The sequence below is a fragment of the Giraffa tippelskirchi genome, chromosome 5, assembly GCF_054371585.1.
Source record: "Giraffa tippelskirchi isolate mGirTip1 chromosome 5, T2T-mGirTip1v1.2.pri, whole genome shotgun sequence".
Taxonomy (NCBI): domain Eukaryota; kingdom Metazoa; phylum Chordata; class Mammalia; order Artiodactyla; family Giraffidae; genus Giraffa; species Giraffa tippelskirchi.
In genome coordinates this window covers 177,463,679-177,484,541 of record NC_137279.1, presented here as the reverse complement: position 1 = coordinate 177,484,541, position 20,863 = coordinate 177,463,679, and the positions used below count along the sequence as shown (strand labels likewise).

At 37.9% G+C, this 20,863-nt stretch overlaps 2 long non-coding RNA genes and 1 other non-coding gene across 4 annotated transcripts in view; all 3 read right to left on the bottom strand.

Moving 5' to 3' along the window:
- Positions 1-336: 336 nt before the first annotated feature.
- LOC145506842 (uncharacterized) overlaps positions 337-20,863 on the bottom strand; it is a 34,709-nt gene continuing 14,182 nt past the window's right edge. Inside the window, exons 4-6 of one of the 2 annotated variants that reach the window (XR_014054374.1) lie at positions 1,410-1,570; positions 1,221-1,306; positions 337-1,121 (exon numbers count right to left, since the gene is read on the bottom strand). This is a non-coding gene — a long non-coding RNA (uncharacterized LOC145506842). The remainder of the gene's footprint in view (positions 1,122-1,220; positions 1,307-1,409; positions 1,571-20,863) is intronic. The other variant, XR_014054375.1, reaches the window with a different exon arrangement.
- LOC145506843 (uncharacterized) overlaps positions 2,728-20,863 on the bottom strand; it is a 28,130-nt gene continuing 9,994 nt past the window's right edge. The window contains exon 2 of the long non-coding RNA XR_014054376.1: positions 2,728-5,049. This is a non-coding gene — a long non-coding RNA (uncharacterized LOC145506843). The remainder of the gene's footprint in view (positions 5,050-20,863) is intronic.
- Positions 19,631-19,703, bottom strand: TRNAE-CUC (transfer RNA glutamic acid (anticodon CUC)). Its single transcript has one exon. It is a non-coding gene; the product is annotated as a tRNA-Glu (tRNA).

The window sequence follows — 20,863 nt, the reverse complement described above, 5'->3', positions numbered from 1 at the left end:
ATGACTCAGGAACAGCCTCTCAGAAAGCTCTGAGAACTGTTCCACCCATTAGAGGTCAAAGCAAAGTTATATAAATTTTTGAGACAGAGGGTTGTACGTTAAGTGTTGGTTATTGACAGTTTACACAATCCAGATCTGTGTGTACAAAGCAGGCAGTGGGCCATGGGTCATCATGGCCCCTTCCAAGATGAAGAAGGAAGGTTATCTCCCAAGGAGTTATAAGTCTGGATGAGATTAAGAAGAAATATTATCTCTGAATGAGGTCTGGTCAGTGAAGGTGTATATAACACACACTAAAGGGGAGGGAGGAGGAGAAAATAAAAATTTTATTTAAAATTTTCTTGTCTTACCATAAAACATAAATTTTATTTCATCACTTGTTTTGTCCCCATTTGCTTTATCACAGAACTAAGCACCTTCATGAGTCCCTGGGAAGTTCTGTCATATCGGGCATTTGTACAGCGAGAATCCCTTCGAGAGACTGGGAATCTTGGGGAGGGGTCTCATCAGGGCATGAGACTAACTTGCTCTTCTTTCCTCCCATCGCTGTCCTTACCCGTTCTCTCAGATTGCTGTGGAAACTCCAGGTTGTTTTACTCTCTGTTCAGCTTCTGATGATAATTTGTATACGCAAACACATCAAGGGGCTCAGCAGAACGAAGGCCTCACCACTTAACAGTGGTATAGTTCAGTTCAGTCGCTCAGTTGTGTCCAACTCTTGGCGACAGTGGTACACCCATCCCCAAAAAGCAGTTGTAAAAATATCCAAACAACAAATATCCTGGGAGACTTGCAAAGCATGCGAACACATTAAAGATTCAAGATAGTCATGTGAGCACAAATAGTTGTTTCCACTTCTTTTTGAGACCCCCATTAAAAGGACAGAATAGGAATATAAACACCTAACAGCAAAGAGAATGGCAGGGAGATGGGATGGCAGGTGAAGCGATGTCAACACATTTCTAGAAGTGGATGACAACCCACTGGTGGCTCAGCAGAGTGGAGGAAGCCATAGCCCAGAAGGTAGGTGATGGACGTGACAGCCAGTCTTCCTGGCAAGATCCCACGGAGGCTCTGAGTTCATAACTAGCAAGTACTGAGGACAGACATGAAAAGTGGACCTAAAAATGAAGGAGTTTGTAGAAGGTCTTTCTCTGCAGAAGCTTGCACCAGTCACTCCCCTACCCCTTAACCTTCAAAATGGAGTGATTGGCACTTACCTTCAGACAAGCAATACAGCATGCACACACACAGCCAAACCAAGAAGGATCATTCTGTGGAAATCCAGTAAGTCCCTGGGGGAAATCTAAGGTGTTTAATGCCATGTTGACATCTCAGAATAAAACTTCTGTTATTCTGACATTTATAACCCCCCACCCTTCCCCGCCAAGAATCACCCAAACACTCACCTTGTAGTGATTGCTGACAGAAAACCCTACTGCCACAAGTCCTTCATGGTGCAGCTCAGGGAAGCAGACACAGCAGCAGAGGAAACACACAGCAACGGAAGGAACCAACACAGTTACCAAGATGGTTGGTCTGTTATTCTAGAAACACATCACCAGCAGCACTAGAATTACACAGACAGTTAAAAGCATGAGAGACAGCACAAACAGAGAGGGGGACTCCAGACAACAGAGAGTTATAGTGGCACAGTAGAATCATTTTTTAAAAATTGATGATAGTTAATTTATAATACTATATTGGTTTCAGGTATACAACATAGTGATTCGGAATTTTTACAGATAATACTCCATTTAAAATTATTACATTGGTTATATTCTCTGTGCTGTGCAATATATCCTTGTACTTTATTTTATACATAGTAGTAACTTAGTCCCCAACCCTATCTTGTCCCTCTCTCCCCGACTGGTGACCACTAGTTTGCTCTCTATTTCTGGGAATCTGCTTCTGTTTTGTTATATTCATTCATTTTACTTTTAAAATTTCACATATAAGGGATAACATAAAGTATTTGATTTATTTCACTAAGCGTAATGCCTCCAGGTCCATCCATGTTATTGCAAACAGCAAAATTTCATTCTTTTCATGGCTGGGTAATATTCCATTGTATGCATATGTGTGTGTGTGTGTGTGTGTATGTACACCACATCTTCTTTATTCATTCATCTGTTGAGGGACACTTGGCTTGTTTCCATATCTTGGCCATTGTAAATAATGCTACTATGGGCATTGAGATGCATTTATCTTTTTGAATTAGTATTTTTGTCTTTTTTTGGCTATATATCCAGGATGGAATTGCTGGGTCATATGGTAGTTCTATTTTTAGTTTTTTGAGAAACCTTATTGTTTGCTGTAGTGGCAGCACTAATTACATTCCCACCAACAGTGTATAAGTTTCCTTATTTTCCACATTCTCGCCAGTGTTTGTTATCTGTGGTCTTGATGATAGCCATTCTGACAGGTATGAAGTGATATCTTGTGGTTTTAATTGCTTTGATGAGTAGTGGTGTTGAACATCTTTTCATATGCCTGTTGGCCATCTGCATATCTTCTTTGGAAAAGCATGTAAGTCTTCTGGACGTTTTGAATTGAGTTGTTTATTGTTTTGATGTGGAGTTGTATGAGCTGTTTATAATATTTTGGATATTAACCCCTTATTGGACATATAATTTGCCAATGTTTTCTCCCATTCATTAGGTTGACTTTTCATTTTGTTGAGGTTTCCTTTGCTGTGCAAAAGTTTTTAAGTTTAATTAGGTCCCATTTATTTTTTTTCTTTCATTTTCTTTGCCTTAGGAGATCCCCCAAAATACTGCTGTGACTTCTGCTTCTGCTTTCTTCTAGGAGTTTTTGGTTTCTGGTGATACATTTAGGTCTTTAATTCATTTTGAGTTTACTTTTCCATATGATGTAAGAAAATGTGCTAATTTCATTCTTTTACATGTTACTGTCCAGTTTTCCCAGCACCAATAATTGAAGAGACTACCTTTCCCGTATTGTATATCCTCACTTCCTTTGTTAGAAATTAATTGACCATAAAGGTGTGGGCTTATTTCTGGGCTTTCTGACACAATAGGATCTTTAAAAACTCGAGAGATATCCTCAGGGAGATCTGGCAAGATACTACCTCTATAGAACAAGAAGGTTGCTAGTGGAAAGAGACCAACTGGAAAATCGGAAACAGCTTTTGGATATTAAAATTGTGTGCCAAGTCGCTTCAGTCATGTCTGACTGTTTGCACCCCATGGACTGTAGCCTGCCAGGCTTCTCTGTCCAAGGGGTTCTCCAGGCAGATACTGGAGTGGATTGCCATTTTCTCCTCCAGGGGATCTTCCCAACTCGAGATCAAACCCGCGTCTCTTATGTCTCCTGCATTGGCAGGAGGGTTCTTTACCACTAGTGCCACCTGGGAAGCCCTTATGGATATTAAGCATGTGATAGATAAAATAAGATATTCAAGAAACCACTTGGAAGATAACATCGAGAAAAGCCCCTAAAATGTAAGGCAAAAATACAGAGATAGGGGAAGAGGAAATAAGTGACACAGAAGATCAACTTCTTATGATGAAGACTGCTGACTGTCCTCCAAAATCTGTCCACCTATTTTATTTGGAGCACTTAACTAGTATTTCCCAGTCTCCTTTGCCATTAGGTGTATCCTCTCATTTAAGTTCTTGCCAATGGAAAATGAGCAGAAATGGTACATGACGTTCCTCAGCCAAGGTGCTCAGGAAAGCAGGCATGCCTTCACATCATTTTCTTTCCCTTTTTCACCAGCTGTAACCTGCAGGAACCCAACTTTGATGGTTGCAGACTATACAATGTCCTAGTGTGGATTTGCCAGATAAAACACAGGACACCAAGTTAAATTTTAATTTCAGGTAAACAAGGAATCATTTGTAGTTGGATGCACATTTCACAGCTGTTAATGAAACAGAAACACATTTTTTTTTGTACTCCAAACCACTGTGTTGTTTGGTCTCTTTATTACAGCACCCTAATCTTTCATCTTGATATTTACAGGTGAGATTCTGCTATAATAAGACTGTGGCTCATCATACTATGTATGATGTCTTATTCTTGCCATTGGTCATTTCTTCTCCACATTTTAGCATCTCTAAAGTTAAAATACATCCAATAATTGATGCTGTTTTAGATAAAATAAAATACCATATTATAAGAAAGGAGGCCATGATCTCAGCAAGATAGTGGAATAGAAAGTCCCAGGCATCAGTCCTAAACCAAGACGCCAACTTAACAACAATGTATGGACCAAAATACCTTTCTTGAGAACTCCAGAAACCCACAAGCAAGCACAGCTCAACTTGGGTTGTTTTTCTGGGGTTGGGGTGAGAGTGGGAAGAAGAGTGGGATATGCATGCAATGTTCTGGCTTTTCAGAGGGTTGCCCAAGGGACTAGTTTCTGTTTCACTTGATTTGCGATACTGATAGGGAGCTAAAATACTTGAGATGCCACTGAGCACAACATATTTTGTGATCCTGCTAGGTGAGATGGCTTCAGTTCAGTTCAGTCACTCAGTCGTGTCCAACTCTTTGCAAACCCATGGACTGCAGCACGCCGGGCCTCCCTGTCCATCACCAACTCCCAGAGCTTACTCAAACTCATGTCCGTTGAGTCAGTGATGCCATCCAACCATCTCATCCTCTGTCGTCCCTTTCTCCTCCCGTCTTCAGTCTTTCCCAGCAACAGGGTCTCTTCCAACGAGTCAGTTCTTCACATCAGGTGGCCAAAGTATTGGAGTTTCAGCTTCAACATCAGTCCTTCCGATGAATATTCAGGACTGATTTCCTTTAGGATGGATGTGTTGGATCTCCTTGCAGTCCAAGGGACTCTCAAGAGCCTTCTCCAACACCACAGTTCAAAAGCAACAATTCTTCGGCACTCAGCTTTATTTGTGGTCCAACACTCACATCCATACATGACTACTGGAAAAACCGTAGCTTTGACTAGATGGACCTTTGTTGGCAAAGTAATGTCTCTACTTTTTAATATGCTGTCTAGGTTGGTCACAACTTTTCTTCCAAGGAGCAAGTGTCTTTTAATTTCATGGCTGCAGTCACCATCTGCAGTGATAGTAGAACCAGAGAATGCTCAGTACCACAGATAGACACCAGAGGGAGCAAGAGATTGCAAAAAAGAAAACTGGAAAAGAATGTGCCTGCGTGCTAAGTCTCTTTAGTCGTGTCCGACTCTTTGCAGCCCTGTGGACTGTAGCCTGCCAGGCTTCTCTGTATATGGGATTCTCCAGGCAAGAATACTGGAGTGGCTTGCCATGCCCTTCTCCAGGGGATCTTCCCGACTCAGGGATCAACATACTTTGTGATCCTTCTAGGTGAGGTGGCTTGATGCTGTAGCATCAGTGAACTTTCAGTGGCCACAGACAGACACCAGAGGGAGCAAGAGATTATGAAAAAGAAACCCGCAGCCCTCTCTAATTGGAAAATTTGCTGCACAAGCTCGGAGAAGTTGTATCCACCAAAAATGTTTCCAGAGATCCCCAGAATCTCTAGTGAGGCTAACTATTAAAGTTCTTCCCCTGAATGAAGCCAGTCCATTAAAACAATCAGGAATATGATGCATGAACAAAAGGAGGATACCAACAAAGAGAAACTATAAAGAAAGAACCAAACAAATTCTGGAGCTACAGAATGCAATTAAGTGAATTGAAATCTTTTTCGAGGGGTTCAACAGCACACTTGATCAAACAGAAGAAAGAATCAGCAAACTCAAAGAAGGTCATTTGAAATTATTTAGAGTCAGAGGAACAACAACAAAAAAGAAAAGTGAAGAAAAGCTAAGGGACTGATGGGATAACACAGAGTAAACCAATATATGCATTATAGGAGTTCCAGAAAGAGAAAAAAGAGAGAAAAGGACAGAGAGCATGTTTGAAGAAATAATGCTCAAAAATCTCCCCAAACTGAGAAAGATTGGTGTTAATTCTTCTTTAAATACTTGGTAGAATTTTCCTATGAAGCCATCTGGTCTTGGACCTTTTGTTGTTGGGAGCACTTTGATTACAGATTTAATCTCCTTAGTAGTTATTGATCTGTTCAGATTTTCTGTTTCTTTGTGATTCATCTTTGATACATTGTATGTTTCCAAGAATTTACCTATTTCTTTTAGGTTATCCAACTTGCTAGCACATAATTTTTCACAGAAGTCTCTTATGAGTCTTCTTATTTCTGTGGCATAAGAAAGGTAGATAGATAGATAAGATATAAAAGACATCCACTGGAATGGAAGAAGTAAATTTTTCTCTATTCACAAATGAACTGATCTTACATGTAGAAAACCCTCAAGACTTCATGAAAAAACTGTTAGAACTAATAAATTCAGTACAGTTGTAGAATAAAAAAATCAGCATTCAAAAATCAGTTGCATTTCTAACAACACTCCTATATATTAATAATGAATTAGCTGAAAAGAAAATTAAGAAAGCAATCCCATTTACAATAGCATCAAAAAGAATGAAATATGTAGGAATAAACTTGACCAAGGAGGCAAGAGACATACACCAAAAACAGCAAAATATCGCTGAAAGAAACTGGGTGCAAATAAATAGAAAGATATCCCATGTTCATATTGGGGAAAATAGTGTTTTAAAGATGTCTATACTACCCAAAGTATAACTTTTGGTCCTTTAGCCTTTCTTCACTTTTCAATGCTATCCCCATCAATATCCTGACCTTATTAAAGGAAATAGAAAAAAATCCTAAACTTCACATGGAACCACAAAAGGCCCCCCAAAGCTAAAGCAATCTTAAGAAGGAAGAACAAAGCTGGAGGCATCACACTTTCTGATTTCAAAATATATTAATATTATGAAGCTACATGGTATAAAGACAGACACATGGAACAATGGAACAGAATAAAGAGCCTAGAAAGAAACTGACACACACAGAGTCACCTGATCTTTCGCAGGACAGCCAGTAATACCCACAGCTAGCATCATCCTCAATAGTGAAAAGCTGATAACATTCCCTCTAAGACCAGGAACAAGACAAGGATGCCCACACTCACCACTTTTATGCTACAGAGTTTTGGAAGTCTTAGTCACAGCAATCAGAGGAGAAAATAAAAGGAACCCAAGTTTAAAAGGAAGATGTAAAATTGTTACTCTTTGCAGATGACATGATACTGTATATAGAAACTCCTAAATGCAACTAGAGATTATCATACTAAGTGAAATCAGTCAGAGAGGGAAAGACAAATACCATATGATATCACTTATATGGGGAATCTAAAATGTGGCGCAAATGAACCTACCTACAAAACAGAAACAGACTCGTAGACATACAGAATAGACTTGTGGTAGCCAAGTGGGATGGGGGAGGGAGACGGAGGGACTGGGAGTTTGGGGTTGGTAGAGGCAAGCTATTACATTTAGAATGGATAAACCACAAGGTCCTAATGAATAGCACAAGGAACTATATTCAGTAACCTGTGATAAACCATAATGGAAGAGAATATAAAAAAGGATGTATGTATGTGTATAACTGAGTCACTTTGCTCTGTAGCAGAGATTGGCACAACCCTGTAAATCAACTATACTTTAATTTAAAAAAAAATCCTAAAGACATCATCAGAAAACTACTAAAACTCATCAATGAATTCAGTAAAGTTGTCAAATACAAAATTAATATACAGAAATCTGTTGCATTTCTATACACTAACAGTATCAGAAAGAGAAATTAAGGAAACAATTCTATTTATAATTGTATCAAAAAGAATAAAAAGCCAAGGAATAAACCTACCTAAGTGGGCAAAAGACCTGTACTCCCCAAACTATAAGGCACTGATGGAAGAAACTGAAGGCAACAGAAATAGATGGGAAGATATATCCTGTGTTCTTGGACTGGAATAATCAATATTATTAAAATGCAATCATACCCAAGGCAATCTACAGATTCAACGCAATCCTATCAAATAACTGGGTTGGCCAAAAAGTTCATTTGGGTTTTCCATAACATCTAGTTATGTGAAAAATGCCATTGGTATTGGGTTAGCCAAAAAGTTCATTCAGGTTTTTCCAAACTAATACCAATGGCATTTTTCACATAACTAAAACAGATAATTTAAAATCTGTATGGAAGTGCAAAAGACCCCAGATAGCCAAAATAATCTTGAGAAAAAAGAACAGAGCTGGAGAAATCGCTCTCCATGACTTGCACTCATGTGACAATGTATGCCAGACATGTGAACTAACAATGCGAATGGACATGCAAACTCACATTTGCCTCTTTGAAAGTTTGCAACTTGAAGGTTTGTATGTAGGAGACTTACTGTGATGGAAATAAAAGCAAAAATAAATGGGACATAATTAAACAATATATTTTGCACAGCAAAGGAAACCTAAACAAAAAGATACCTATGCAGCAGAAGAAAATATTTGCAAATGATGTATCAGACAAGGGATTAACTTCCAAAATATATAGACAGCTTATACAGCTCAATATCAAAAAAATAAACAACTCAATCAAAAAATGGGCAGAAGACCTAAATAGGAATGTTTCATTTTTCTAAAGAAATGTATGTTTCATTTTTCCAAAGAAAACATACAGATGGCCAATGGGCAATGAAAAGATGCTCAACATTGCTAATTATTAGAGAAATGCAAATCAGAGCTACATCATTGTAGCTCTATCACCTCATACCAGTCCAAATGGTCATCATCAAAAAGGCTACAACTAATAAATGCTGGAGAGGATATGGAGAAAAGGAAAGCCTCCTTCAGTGTTGGTGGGAATGTAAATTGTGCAGCCACTATGGAGAACAGTATGGAGGTTCCTTAAAAAACTAAAAATAGAGTTATCATATGACCTGGCAATCCTACTCCTGGGTATATATCTGGAAAGGACAAAAACTCTAATTTGAAGAGATACATGCATCCCAATGCTCATAGCAGTACTATTATTATATACTTGGTATATTATTATACACCAAGACATGGAAGCAACCTAATGTCCACAACAGATGAATGGATAGAGAAGATGTGATATATATATACAATGGAATATTACTCAGCCATAAAAAATGAAATAATGCCATTACAGTAACATCAATGGACCCAGAGATTATCACACAAAGTGAAATGTCAGACAAATATCATATGATATCACTTATATGTGGAATCTAAAAAAATGATACAAATGAACTTATTTATAAAACACAAATAGACTCACAGACATTGAAAACAAAGGCATGGTTACCAAAGGGGAAAGGGCAGGAGGAGGGAGGGGTGAATTAGGAGTTTGAGATTAATGATATATCCTACTATATATAAAAGAGATAAACAACAAGGTCCTACTGTATTGTACAGGGAACTATGTTCAATATCTTGTAATAACCTATAATGGGAAAAATCTGAAAAAGAATATGATATAAATACATATATGAATCACTTTGCTGTACACCTGAAACTAACAACACTGTAAGTCAACTATACGTCAATAATAATAATAAAAAGAGAGAGAGCCAAGAATACACAGGGGGAAGGATAGTTTCCTCAACAAATGGTTTTGGAAAACTGGGTATCCACATATAAAAATAATGAAATTGAACCCTTATGAATTAAAGACTTAAATATAACACCCGATACTATAAAACTCCTAAAATAAAAAATACAGGAAAAGTTTCTTGTCATTGGTCTTGGTAATTTCTTGGATATGACACCAAAACCATAGGTAACAAAAGCAAAAATAGACAACTGTAACCACATAAAAACTAAAAAGCTTCGGAACAGTAAAGGATGCAATCAACAAAATAAAAGGTAACCTACCTCTTATTGGTAGGAAGAAAATATTGTGAACATTATACTTAAGGGGTTAATATCTACAATATATAAATAAGAAAGCCCTACAACAGTTCAAAAAATAAAAATTTGATTAAAAAATGGGTAAAGACTTGAATAGATATTTCTACAAAGAAGACATGCAAATGGCCAACAGGTATATGAAAAGGTGTTCAACAGCACAAATCATCAGAGAAATGCAAATCAAAACCATAATGAAATGTTACCTCACATCTGTTAAAATGGCCACTATAAAAAAAGAAAATAAATGTTAATGAGATGCAGAGAAATTGGACCCTTGTACACTGCTGGTAGAAATATAAATTGGTGCAGGCACTATGGAAAGTACTATGGAGATTCCTCAAAAAACTAAAAATTGAACTACCATATGATTAACAATCCCATTTCTGGGCATATGTCTAAAATAAATGAAAGAATGATCTCAAAGAGATATCTACACTTCCATGTTCATTGCCACATCATTCATAATAGCCAAGATGCAGAAACCACTTATAAATATCCATTAAAGTAGACTACATAAAGAAAATGCAATATATAATACAATGAATATTCATCACCCTTAAAAAAGAAGAAAATCTTGCCATGTGCAATAATATGGATGAACCTTGAAGACATGCCAGGTGAAATAGGTCAGTCACAGCAGGACAAATATTGCATAACTCCACTTACCTAAAATAGTCACGCTCATAGAAACAGAGAGTAGAGTGGTGGTTGCTAGGTGCAAGGGAAATGGGAGGTACTGTTCAATGAGTATAAAGTTTCAGTCATGCAAGACGAACAAGTTCTAAAGACAACATAGTGCCAATAGTAACAATAGTACAACATAGCGTTACCTGTAAAACACAGTGCTTAAAGAAATAATACTGTTTGTACACTTAAAATTTAAGAGGGTAAATCTCATGTTAAATGTTCTTACCATAATAAAAAATACATAAATAAGATTTAAGAACACAGAAAGAAAGTAAAGGAATTTAAAAGATATCCCAGGCAATTACTTATCAAAAGTAAGTCAGTGTGTAGCTACCTTAATATGAGAAATCACAGACTCTAAGGGAAAATGTATTAGTAGGGTTAAAAAGGGTCACATAATGATGAATTGTAACTCATCAGTAACATATAATGATCCTGAAGCTATAAGACTCTAGGAAAACCTCGGGAGTTGGGTGTGGCGTTGTTACTTCTGGGTGGAAGCTCTAAGAATTAGTATGTGCTTTGCTACATGCTCCTTTCCCTCCATCATGGCAATTAGGACTGTCCAGATGGTACCTTCTCCATCAGCCTGGGACCCAGAGTGAGGAAAATGAAAATATGACAAGCAATTCATGATGCACATGGAGCATGAGTTAAGAAACAAACCTTTACTGTGCTGTCTGTGTTTCTTTTGTTGTTTTCTTTGGCTGCATTGGGTATTTGTTGCTGCCTGTGGGTTTTCTCTAGTTGCAGCAAGTGGAGGCTACTTTCTAGTTGTGGTGTGTAGGCTTCTCATTCTGGTGGCTTCTCTTGTTTGGAGTACGGGCCGTAGGGTGCGCAGGCTTCAGTAGTTGCCACTTGCCGGCTCTAGTTGTTGTTGTTCAGTTGCTAAGTTGTGTCCGACTCTTTGTGACCCCATGGAATGCAGCACGCCAGGCTTCCTTGCCCCTCACTATCTCCCAGAGTTTGTTCACACTTATGTCCATTGAGTCAGTGATGCCATCCAACCATCTCATCCTCTGTCACCCCACCTCTCCTGCCCTCAATCTTTCCCAGCATCAGGGTCTTTTCCAATGAGTCAGCTCTTCACAACAGGTGGCCAAAATAGTTGTGGAGCACAGGCTTAGTTGCTCCATGGCATGTAGAATCTTCCTGTATCAGGGATTGAACATTGGCAGGTGGATTCTTAACCACTGGACCACCAGGGAAGTCCCTGGGCTGTTTGTTTTTGACAGCTTTATTGAGGTACAGTCAACATGCAATGGTGCCTCAGCTAAGACCTGGAACACTCAAATAAATAAATTAAAAAAAGGAAATATTAAAAAACATGCAATGAACTACACATATATCAGTCTACAGTTTGTTAAATTTTGACACAGATATGCACCTGTAAAGCCATCACCACAATCAAGATACTGAATGCATATATCATCCCCCAAATTTCTTCATGTCCCATGTGATCCTCCCTCTCATCTTCACCCTGTTTGTTCCAGGTGACCACTGGATCTGCTTTGGTCATTGTAGATCACTTCCATTTTTCTAGAATTTTATATACATGGAATTATATAGTATGTACTCTTGTTTTGTTGGTCTTTCACTTGGCATAATTATTCTGAAATTCATGCATGATGAAGAGTTCATAAATAGTTCATCTATTCTTACTGTTGAGTTGTATCCCATCATATAGCTGTACATTTATCTATTTATCCATTCACTTCAGTTCAGTTCAGTTGCTCAGTCATGTCCAACTCTTTGCGACCCCGTGGACTGCAGCACACCAGGCCTCCCTGTCCATCACCAGCTCCCGGAGTTGACTCAAACTCATGTCCGTTGAGTCGGTGATGCCATCCAACCATCTCATCCTCTGTCGTTCCTTTCTCCTCCTGCCTTCAATCTTTCCCAGTATCAGGGTCTTTTCAAATGAGTCAGTTCTTCGCATCAGGTGGCCAAAGTATTGGAGTTTCAGCTTCAACATCAGTCCTTTTAATGAATATTCAGGACTGATTTCCTTTAGGATTGACTGGTTAGATCTCCTTGCAGTCCAAGGGATTCTCGAGAGTCTTCTCCAATACCACAGTTCAAAAGCATCAATTTTTCAGATTTCAGCTTTCTTTATAGTAAAACTCTCACATCCATACATGACTACTGGAAAAACCATAGCTTTGACTAGATGGACCTTTGTTGGCAAAGTAATGTCTCTGCATTTTAATATGCTGTCTAGGTTAGTCATAGCTTTTCTTCCAAGGAGCAAGCGTCTTTTAATTTCATGGCTGCAGTCACCATCTGCAGTGATTTTGGAGCCCAAAAAGATAAAGTCTGTCACTGTTTCCACTGTTTCCCCATCTATTTGCCATGAAGTGATGGGACCAGATGCCATGATCTTAGTTTTCTGGATGCTGAGTTTTAAGCCAACTTTTTCACTCTCCTCTCTCACTTTCATCAAGAGGCTCTTTAGTTCTTCTTCATTTTCTGCCATAAGGGTCCATTCACCTATTAATGTACATTTTGATTGTTTCCAGTTTTACCTATTACAAATGAAGCTACTATGAACATTCCTATAGAATTCTTTGTGTAGACACATGCTTTTATTTCTCTTGGGTAAATCCCTAGGAATGGCTGGATAAGATGATAGACATATATTTATTTACCTTCTGAAGAAACTGCTGAACTGTTTTACAAAGTGTACCACTGTGGTTTTAATTTTCATTTCCACAATAACTAATAATATTGAAAATCTTTTTATGAGCTTATTCGTCACCCATTTATCATCTTTGGTGAAGTGTCTCTTCAAATATTTGCCCATTTTTCATTGGATTTTTTGTTTTCTTTTTTTTTTTTTTTTTGGATTTTTTGTTTTCTTTTTCAACCTCAAACTTCTAACCTTTGGAAGACATTGTTAAGAAAATAAAAACAAACAAACAACAAAAAAAAGAAAATAAAAACACCAGTGAGAGTGGGTTGTGTGACTATAAACAGTAGAACAAGGGAGATCTTTGTGGTAATAAAATAGTTTTATATCTTGATAGTGGTGTGGTTACACAAATATGCACATATTATAAATAACACATAACACAGTATCAAAGTTATATTCCTGGTTTTGATAGTATATCATAATTATGTAACTATTAGATAATAGAAAATATATATATTAGTCTCTGGCCCTGGTTCCTGGCACAGAGCTCCTAAAACCTTTGCAATTTCCCAAGTGATAAGAGCACTGGGAATATCTTTTGTTTCAGTATTTGGCCTTTGACACCATCCCTGATACAGGGTGCTAAGTCCCTTGGAATTTCCTAGGTGATAGGAGAGTCTTTTGTTTTAATGAAGTGACTCTGGGTGGACTCCTGGATAGCTCTTAGATAGGGGCTGGTCATCAGAAGGACCGAGCCATGATTAGAAGCTTGGAATTCTCCCTTCGACTCTGCATAACCCCTCCCCCATCAGAGAAATTGAAAATGGAGTTAATAATTGATCATGCCTACCTGAGGAAGCCTCCATAAAAATCTCAGAAGAGGTCTGTGGAGCTTCCAGGTTGGTAAATATGTCCACATTCTGGGAGGGTGATGCAACCGGACTCCACAGAAGCTCCTGTAATTGGGACCCTCCCAGACCTCGCCCTCTGTATCTATCCGCTCCTCTGGCTATTCATTTATGTCATTTATCGTATCTTTTCATAAACTGTTAAACATCAGTCAGTGTTCCCCTGAGTTCTATGAGCTGTTCTAGCAAATAACTGAAGGGAGAGGTGGTCGTGGGAACCAAGTTGGACAGAAGTTGCAGTTAATCTGGGGTCCTACTATTTGCTATTGGCCTGTAACTGTGTGTGTGTGTGGTGGGGGGGAAGCGTCGTGTGACTGAGCCCTTAACCTGTGGGATCTGACACTTTCTCCAGGTAGATTGTGTTAAAATGGAGTTAGGTTGTAGGACACTAGCTGGTGTTGCAGAGAACTGCTTGTAAGGCACCTCCTTTCTCCCACACTTGGTGTCAGAAGTGTTGTGAGTATGAGACGGTGTGTGTGACGGTGGTGTGCGAGTACAGGAGCAACACAGGAGGAAGACTGGGTTTTTCTAATTCAATAACCATTGGGGGAAACTGGGTGAAGAGTATATGGGGCCTCTGTACTATTTTTGCAACTATCTGTGAATCTAAAATTATTTCAAAATTAAAAAAAAAACGCACAGACATTCTAAAATAAATGGTGCTTCAACAACTTATCATATATTAGGGAGAAAATAAAATTGGATCCCTATCTTACAATATAAATAAAAGTCAATTCCTAGAATATTAAAGGCCTTAATCTGAAAAGAAAATTATTAGACAAGAAATATGGAAATTGTCTTTGTGACTGCAAGATAGGAAAATATTTTCTAATGTTCAAAACGAAAAAACCAAAAGGAAGAAAATCAATAAATTTGACTACATTTATATTAAGCATTTTGATTCACATAAAGTGAAAAGATAAGCTACAAACTGAAAGAATAAGTGCAAGACATAAAACTGAGTAAGATTTAATATCTAGACTATATAAATTACTTCTATACATCAATAAGAAAAGACAATTCAATCAGTAAAATGGACAAAGAAATGAATGGTATTTTCACTTAGGATAAAGCATAAATAATCCATAAACATATGAAAAAAATTTCTGGTTCATTTGAAATCAGGGAAATGTAAGTTGAAATCATAATAAAATCCAATTACACAGCCACTAAATGCAAAAGTTAGATAATACCAAATGTTAGCTAGAATACGGAGTAATGGGAACTTTCACGTGTTGCTGATATTGGTATAAACTGGAGAAGTTCCCTAGGGAAACAGTATGTTATTACCTTAATAAGCTGAACAATGCATAGCCTCTGCCAGTTAGGAATTCTACTATGACATATATTTCCTAGAGCAGCTCTTGCAGCTTGGCACCAAGAGACATGTACAGGAATGTTGATAGCTGCATTGCCTATTATAACAAAATTGATGGCTTCATAGTTTTAAGATTTTTCTATGTTATTTCATGAAGCTGTATTTGATTTTCACCACTCTATTGTATGAATATTATTGTATTAGGGAACGCCACAACTTATTTAACTATTCTCTTCATTAAAAGCACTAAAGCCAGACGGTTTTACTGGTGAATCTTTACTACGCTTTCAAAGGAGCAGATAATTCTTATCTTATACTTGTTATTCCATGTGAAATCATCCAGCTCATTGGGAGAAATTACCCAACTCACTTTTAAGAGGTTAATATAATACTGATTCCAAGACCACGTAAGGGCCGTAGAAGAGACAACCTCATTTGTGAACATGGGTGTGAAAATTTTAAATAAAATATTAAAATTTAAATCCTGTAATAAATTTCAAAATAATGTATTAGAATCAGAGTACAGCATAATCTAGAAATATAAGGATTTTTGAAAATTAGAGACTATCAGTGCTTTTGACTCCCCAACCTAGTCCCATGACTTTGTAGGCAATAAATGGCATAAGTAAGGAGAACAATCCAAGGAGTAGGTCACTACAGTTACTGTCATCCAGACCAAATTATATGGAGGATGACGAAATGAATGTCTGGGGTTCACTCATACAGAAAGGCTAATGATTTCAACATACAGATAAAACAGATGTGCAACTGCATGATTTGTTAACTTAAACTGACTAGATTGAAGTTGACAGGAAAAACACCTGTCTTATGGATCCAGAACTCAGAAGCTCTCCTGGGTGTAAAGGCTCAAGATAATATTTTCTTTCAGGACCTCATGTCTTTATCTTCTACATAAATCCCCTGTAGGTGCCTCCCCAGATCTTCCCCCAAGGTAGAGTTAACATCTCTAACTTATTTCATCTCCTCTAATAACATCATCTGCAGGTGGTATTATTGCCTTAGAAGATCACTATTTTATAGCCATCATGTAATGCGCAGATTCAGGTAGGGATCATCAATGGATGCTAAAACCATTGGGTGGAAGACTGCCACAGAGCAGAATATTTACATGGTTTCAAGTATCATTCCATAAGTTACTTGATTAACTACAAAGAGGAAAGTTCAGTTCAGTCGCTCAGTCATGTCCGACTCTTTGTGACCCCATGAACCGCAGCACGCCAGGCTTCCCTGTCCATCACCAACTCCCGGAGTCCACCCAAACCCATGTCCATTGAGTCGGTGATGCCATCCAACCATCTCATCCTCTGTTGTCCCCTTCTCCTCCTGCCCTCAATCTTTCCCAGCATCAGGGTCTTTCCAAATGAGTCAGCTCTTCCCATCAAAGAGGAAAAGGTACCTTTAAAATGGACCCGGAGGGATGGGATGGGGAGGGAGGTGGGAGGGGGGTTCTGGAAGGGAAAAACATGTACACCCATGGTGGATTCATGTCAATGTATGGCAAAACAAATACAATATTGTAAAGTTAAAAAATAGATAAATAAACTAATTTTTAAAAAATGGAATTCTGATGGATACCACCTGAAACAAATGATCAAACTTACCATCACCAATAGCAAGACAAACTGACATTATGTACCTTTTGATGGAATATAAGGGGAAGTATACAACATCACACATATAGTATTTTTGCCAAAAAATGGTTAACTTAAATCTAATTGTGGGAGGAAGGTGACCAAATCCAAATTGTGAGACATTCTGAAAGACAACTTCCCTGGACTCTTCAAAAACAGTAGATTCATGAAAGACCACGCATATATGTGTGTCCATGCAGACATGCATGTCTGTGTGTACTGTTCTTGATTAAAGATAAAGATTAAAGAATATGCAAAAGGCTGGACAACCAAATGCACCGCTGGATCCTTCATTGGATCCTAGATAAATAAGAAAAAAGTTATAAAGGAAACTGGTGGTAATGATGAAATTTTACTATGTTATTGTATATTAAATATGTTAATGTTAAATTCCTTGGATGTGATAATGGTTTTGCAGATATTTAGAAGAATGTTCTGTAAAAAGCTATGTGCTGAAGTATTTAGGCATAAAGTCTCATCATGTCTGGAACTTTCAAATGGCTCAGCAAAAAAAGAAAAAAAGTACACAGATGTATCTTAGACAAATAAAATGTGGCCAAATGTTAATAACTGGTGAATCTAGGTAATGGATGAACTATTAATTCATTATATTAATACCATAAGTTCACCTTTTCTGGGGATTATTTTTCAAAATAAAAAGTTGGGAGGAAAAGCAAAAAGAAAACACCAAAAAAAAAAAAAAAGGCACCTACTACAGTTGGAAAAAGGCAAGGGCTGCAAGGGAGAAAGGATGTGCAGTGCTAAATTACAGAAACTTGAATCTTACTTGGTTAATCATCCACCGTGTTCTTAAAACCTTCACTTTTGTGGTCACAAAAGTGGAAACATTCCATACTTGTTTTCTCCTCTCCCCTCATAAGGTCTGACTCATATGAATAGCTTCTCCTGAATTTACTTAGTGAATTTATTACTTCTGAGTTAAACTTGATGCCTTTCCCACCTCTTATATAAAAAATTCCCCTCTTTAGTTCCCCTCGTTAATCAATGCTGTCCCTTCAAAAAGTGGGATTCACCTTAATAGCTTAAGGGAGGAAAATTATATGATTGTTACCCTCCATGCAAGGAAAGCATGCAATAAACTTCCATGCCTTCTAAAAAGTAAGAAAATAACTTCCTTAATGTGAGAAACAGCATTACAGCAAAACCTCTATCAAACCTCATATGTTAAAGTACGAGTATCCTTATGGACCTCAGAGGCATTTCCTTTAACACTGGTAATGAAGGAGACCAATAAGATGGGGGGTACCTCTATCACCACTAATGCTCAACATTATGTTGGAGGCCCTGACTGATATAAGACCAGAAAATGAAGGAGTAACTATAAGGACTGGAAAGAGAGAGATATATTTGCAGATTATATGACCATTTGCACAAAAATAATAAGAATAGCTAACATGCACTGAGCACTTAATATATGCAGAAGCTGTTCAGTAAGCATTACATGTATAAATGCCACTTAATCCTACTTTAACACAATCCTAGGAGACAGGTATAACTATTATCCCCATCTTACAGATAGTGACACTAAGGCATAGACAAGGTAAGAAATTCGCTCAAGGTCAACCGAAGCAGTCTAATTCTAGAGCCTTAAGCTCTAACCACTCTTTGATAACTTTACTGTGATCAACACAACTTGCGACAGAGAGAGGCATTCAAGAGCCAATGTGATAAAATTAACATATCTTTATAGCTGGAAGAGAAGGTGCAACAGTGATTCTCAATGCTGGCTGCATACTAGAATCACTCGGAGAGCTCTGAAAAATCCTGATGCCCAGGCTGCACCCAGACCAATTACAACTGAATCTTGAAAGAATGGTGGAGAACTCTCAGTAGTTTTTAAAGAACAGTTGCACTAACATGTCTTAAGAGAACTCTAGAATCCACTCAAATTGTGGAGTAAGTTTCCTTTCTTGCACCCTGGGTGAAGCTGCACACTCCAAGCAGATGGATTACAGAGGGGTGTAATTTGAACCCAGGAGAAGGACAGGGACTAGAAGTGCCCCGCTGTAGTGCAGACTGGAAAAAGGGCTCGCTGTATCCACATGTGACTCAGGTGGAGTCATCCTTGAAGCAGGTGAAGCTTAGGTCATAGCCCCCAGGGTCAAATCTCTGACTGATAATGACCTTATTGTGCTAATAAATTGTCAACCCAATAGCCTTGACTTGTTTAAGGTATCAGTCTCAGCCGGATCCTAAGAAGGTAACTATATCATGGCCTGGATTGTTGAGCCAGTCACCTCAATTGCCCCCCTAGATGGTAACTCTATCATGATTGTGAATTGTTGACTCAGTAATCTGAACTCCCTCGAGATGTTAGAACTTTTTTCTTGGTGAGTAAGTGGCTTTTCAAGTCTGAAAAGGTTTAGAATTAAATTTAGACATGATAAATAAATCAAACCCATCAGATAAATACTTTTGTGTTTAAAATAATTCTGAGTGTTTGGTACTTACAATGTAATTTTGAAATAATATGACATATTGAAAAATCTGAGAGGTTAGCCTATTTTGATAGATTAGATCTATTAAATGTAAGGGAATCTAATTGTTTGTAAATAATATTATTAAAAATATTTTTTTTTGGCCACTCCACATGGCTTGTGGAATCTTAGTTCCCTGACCAGGGATTGAACCTGGGGCCTTGGCAATGAGAGCACAGAGTCCTAACCACTGGACAACCAGGGAGCTCCCATGTAAATAATATTAGAATACTAGATCTAGTATATGTGTTATTTATATATATGTAACAAATTTTTGTTAAGTACTTGGGAAGAATTTGCTTACTGGAAATGAAACTTAATTGAGCAAGTGTGTGATAGGTATAAAATAAAAAGAGAACATATGAAATTTATATTTGGTTTACAATGCGTAATGAAATTACATTTTATAAATTTAAAAATGGGATTAATTGTTTAACAGAGTTTACATTGTTCTGCCTGAGTTCCCTGAACAATAATAAAAGATCCTCTTAGGCCTAATCAGTTTTCTATAAATATAATCAATTTATAAGTAGAATAATACATTTGTAAGTTGAACTTTCAAGTCTTAAACAAAACCAAAGTTTTGAGTTTATAGATGAAAAAGTTTAATGTTCATTTAAATTCAAGCTGCTGTCGTCTTTTGTGGCTCACAAAATCTGCCCTCAGACATGGAAAAAAACATATCAACACTATTATTATCTGCATTTAACTGATGAAGAAATGGAAGCTCAGAAAGGTTAAGAAACAAGGAATCAAGTCCATGCCTGTGGCTTCAAAAACCTGCGCTCTTAACCAGGGTGTGTGTGGCTTCCTGATGGACCAACCTCCTAAAAGTCCAGTGACTTCAGGATAATTCAATGTTTTGAAGTGACTTAATCAGTGTCTGCTTATATGCACTTTAGGTCGACTTCACAACTAATAGTTGATTTCAGATCAAGGAAAGAGACTTTACTGGCTCATATGACAGAAGATTCCGGCTTCAGGCAGGGCTGCTACAGACTCAAACCCTGCTTCTCTCTGTCCATCTGTCTGTGTTGTCTTCTTTCAGACACAGGCTCTCTTTCCCCTCGTTGTGCAAGATGACTGGCATCATACCTCTGGGCTCAAGGATAGCTAGAAAATGTGGCTGCCTCTCTTCCAGTGTTCCCGCAAAGGAACCGCTGCATCTCACTGACTCCGATTAGCTCATGGGTCTATTCTGGAACTAATCACTGTGACTGAAGAAATGTGATGGTTTAACTGACTATGCCTGAGGTCTCAGGTTGACCACAAGAGTTGGAGGTGGAGTCAGACCCACCACAAATATGTGGGCTAAGAGTAGGGAAGGGGCAGTCCTCCTCAAGAAGGCTGAATGGATGACAGGCA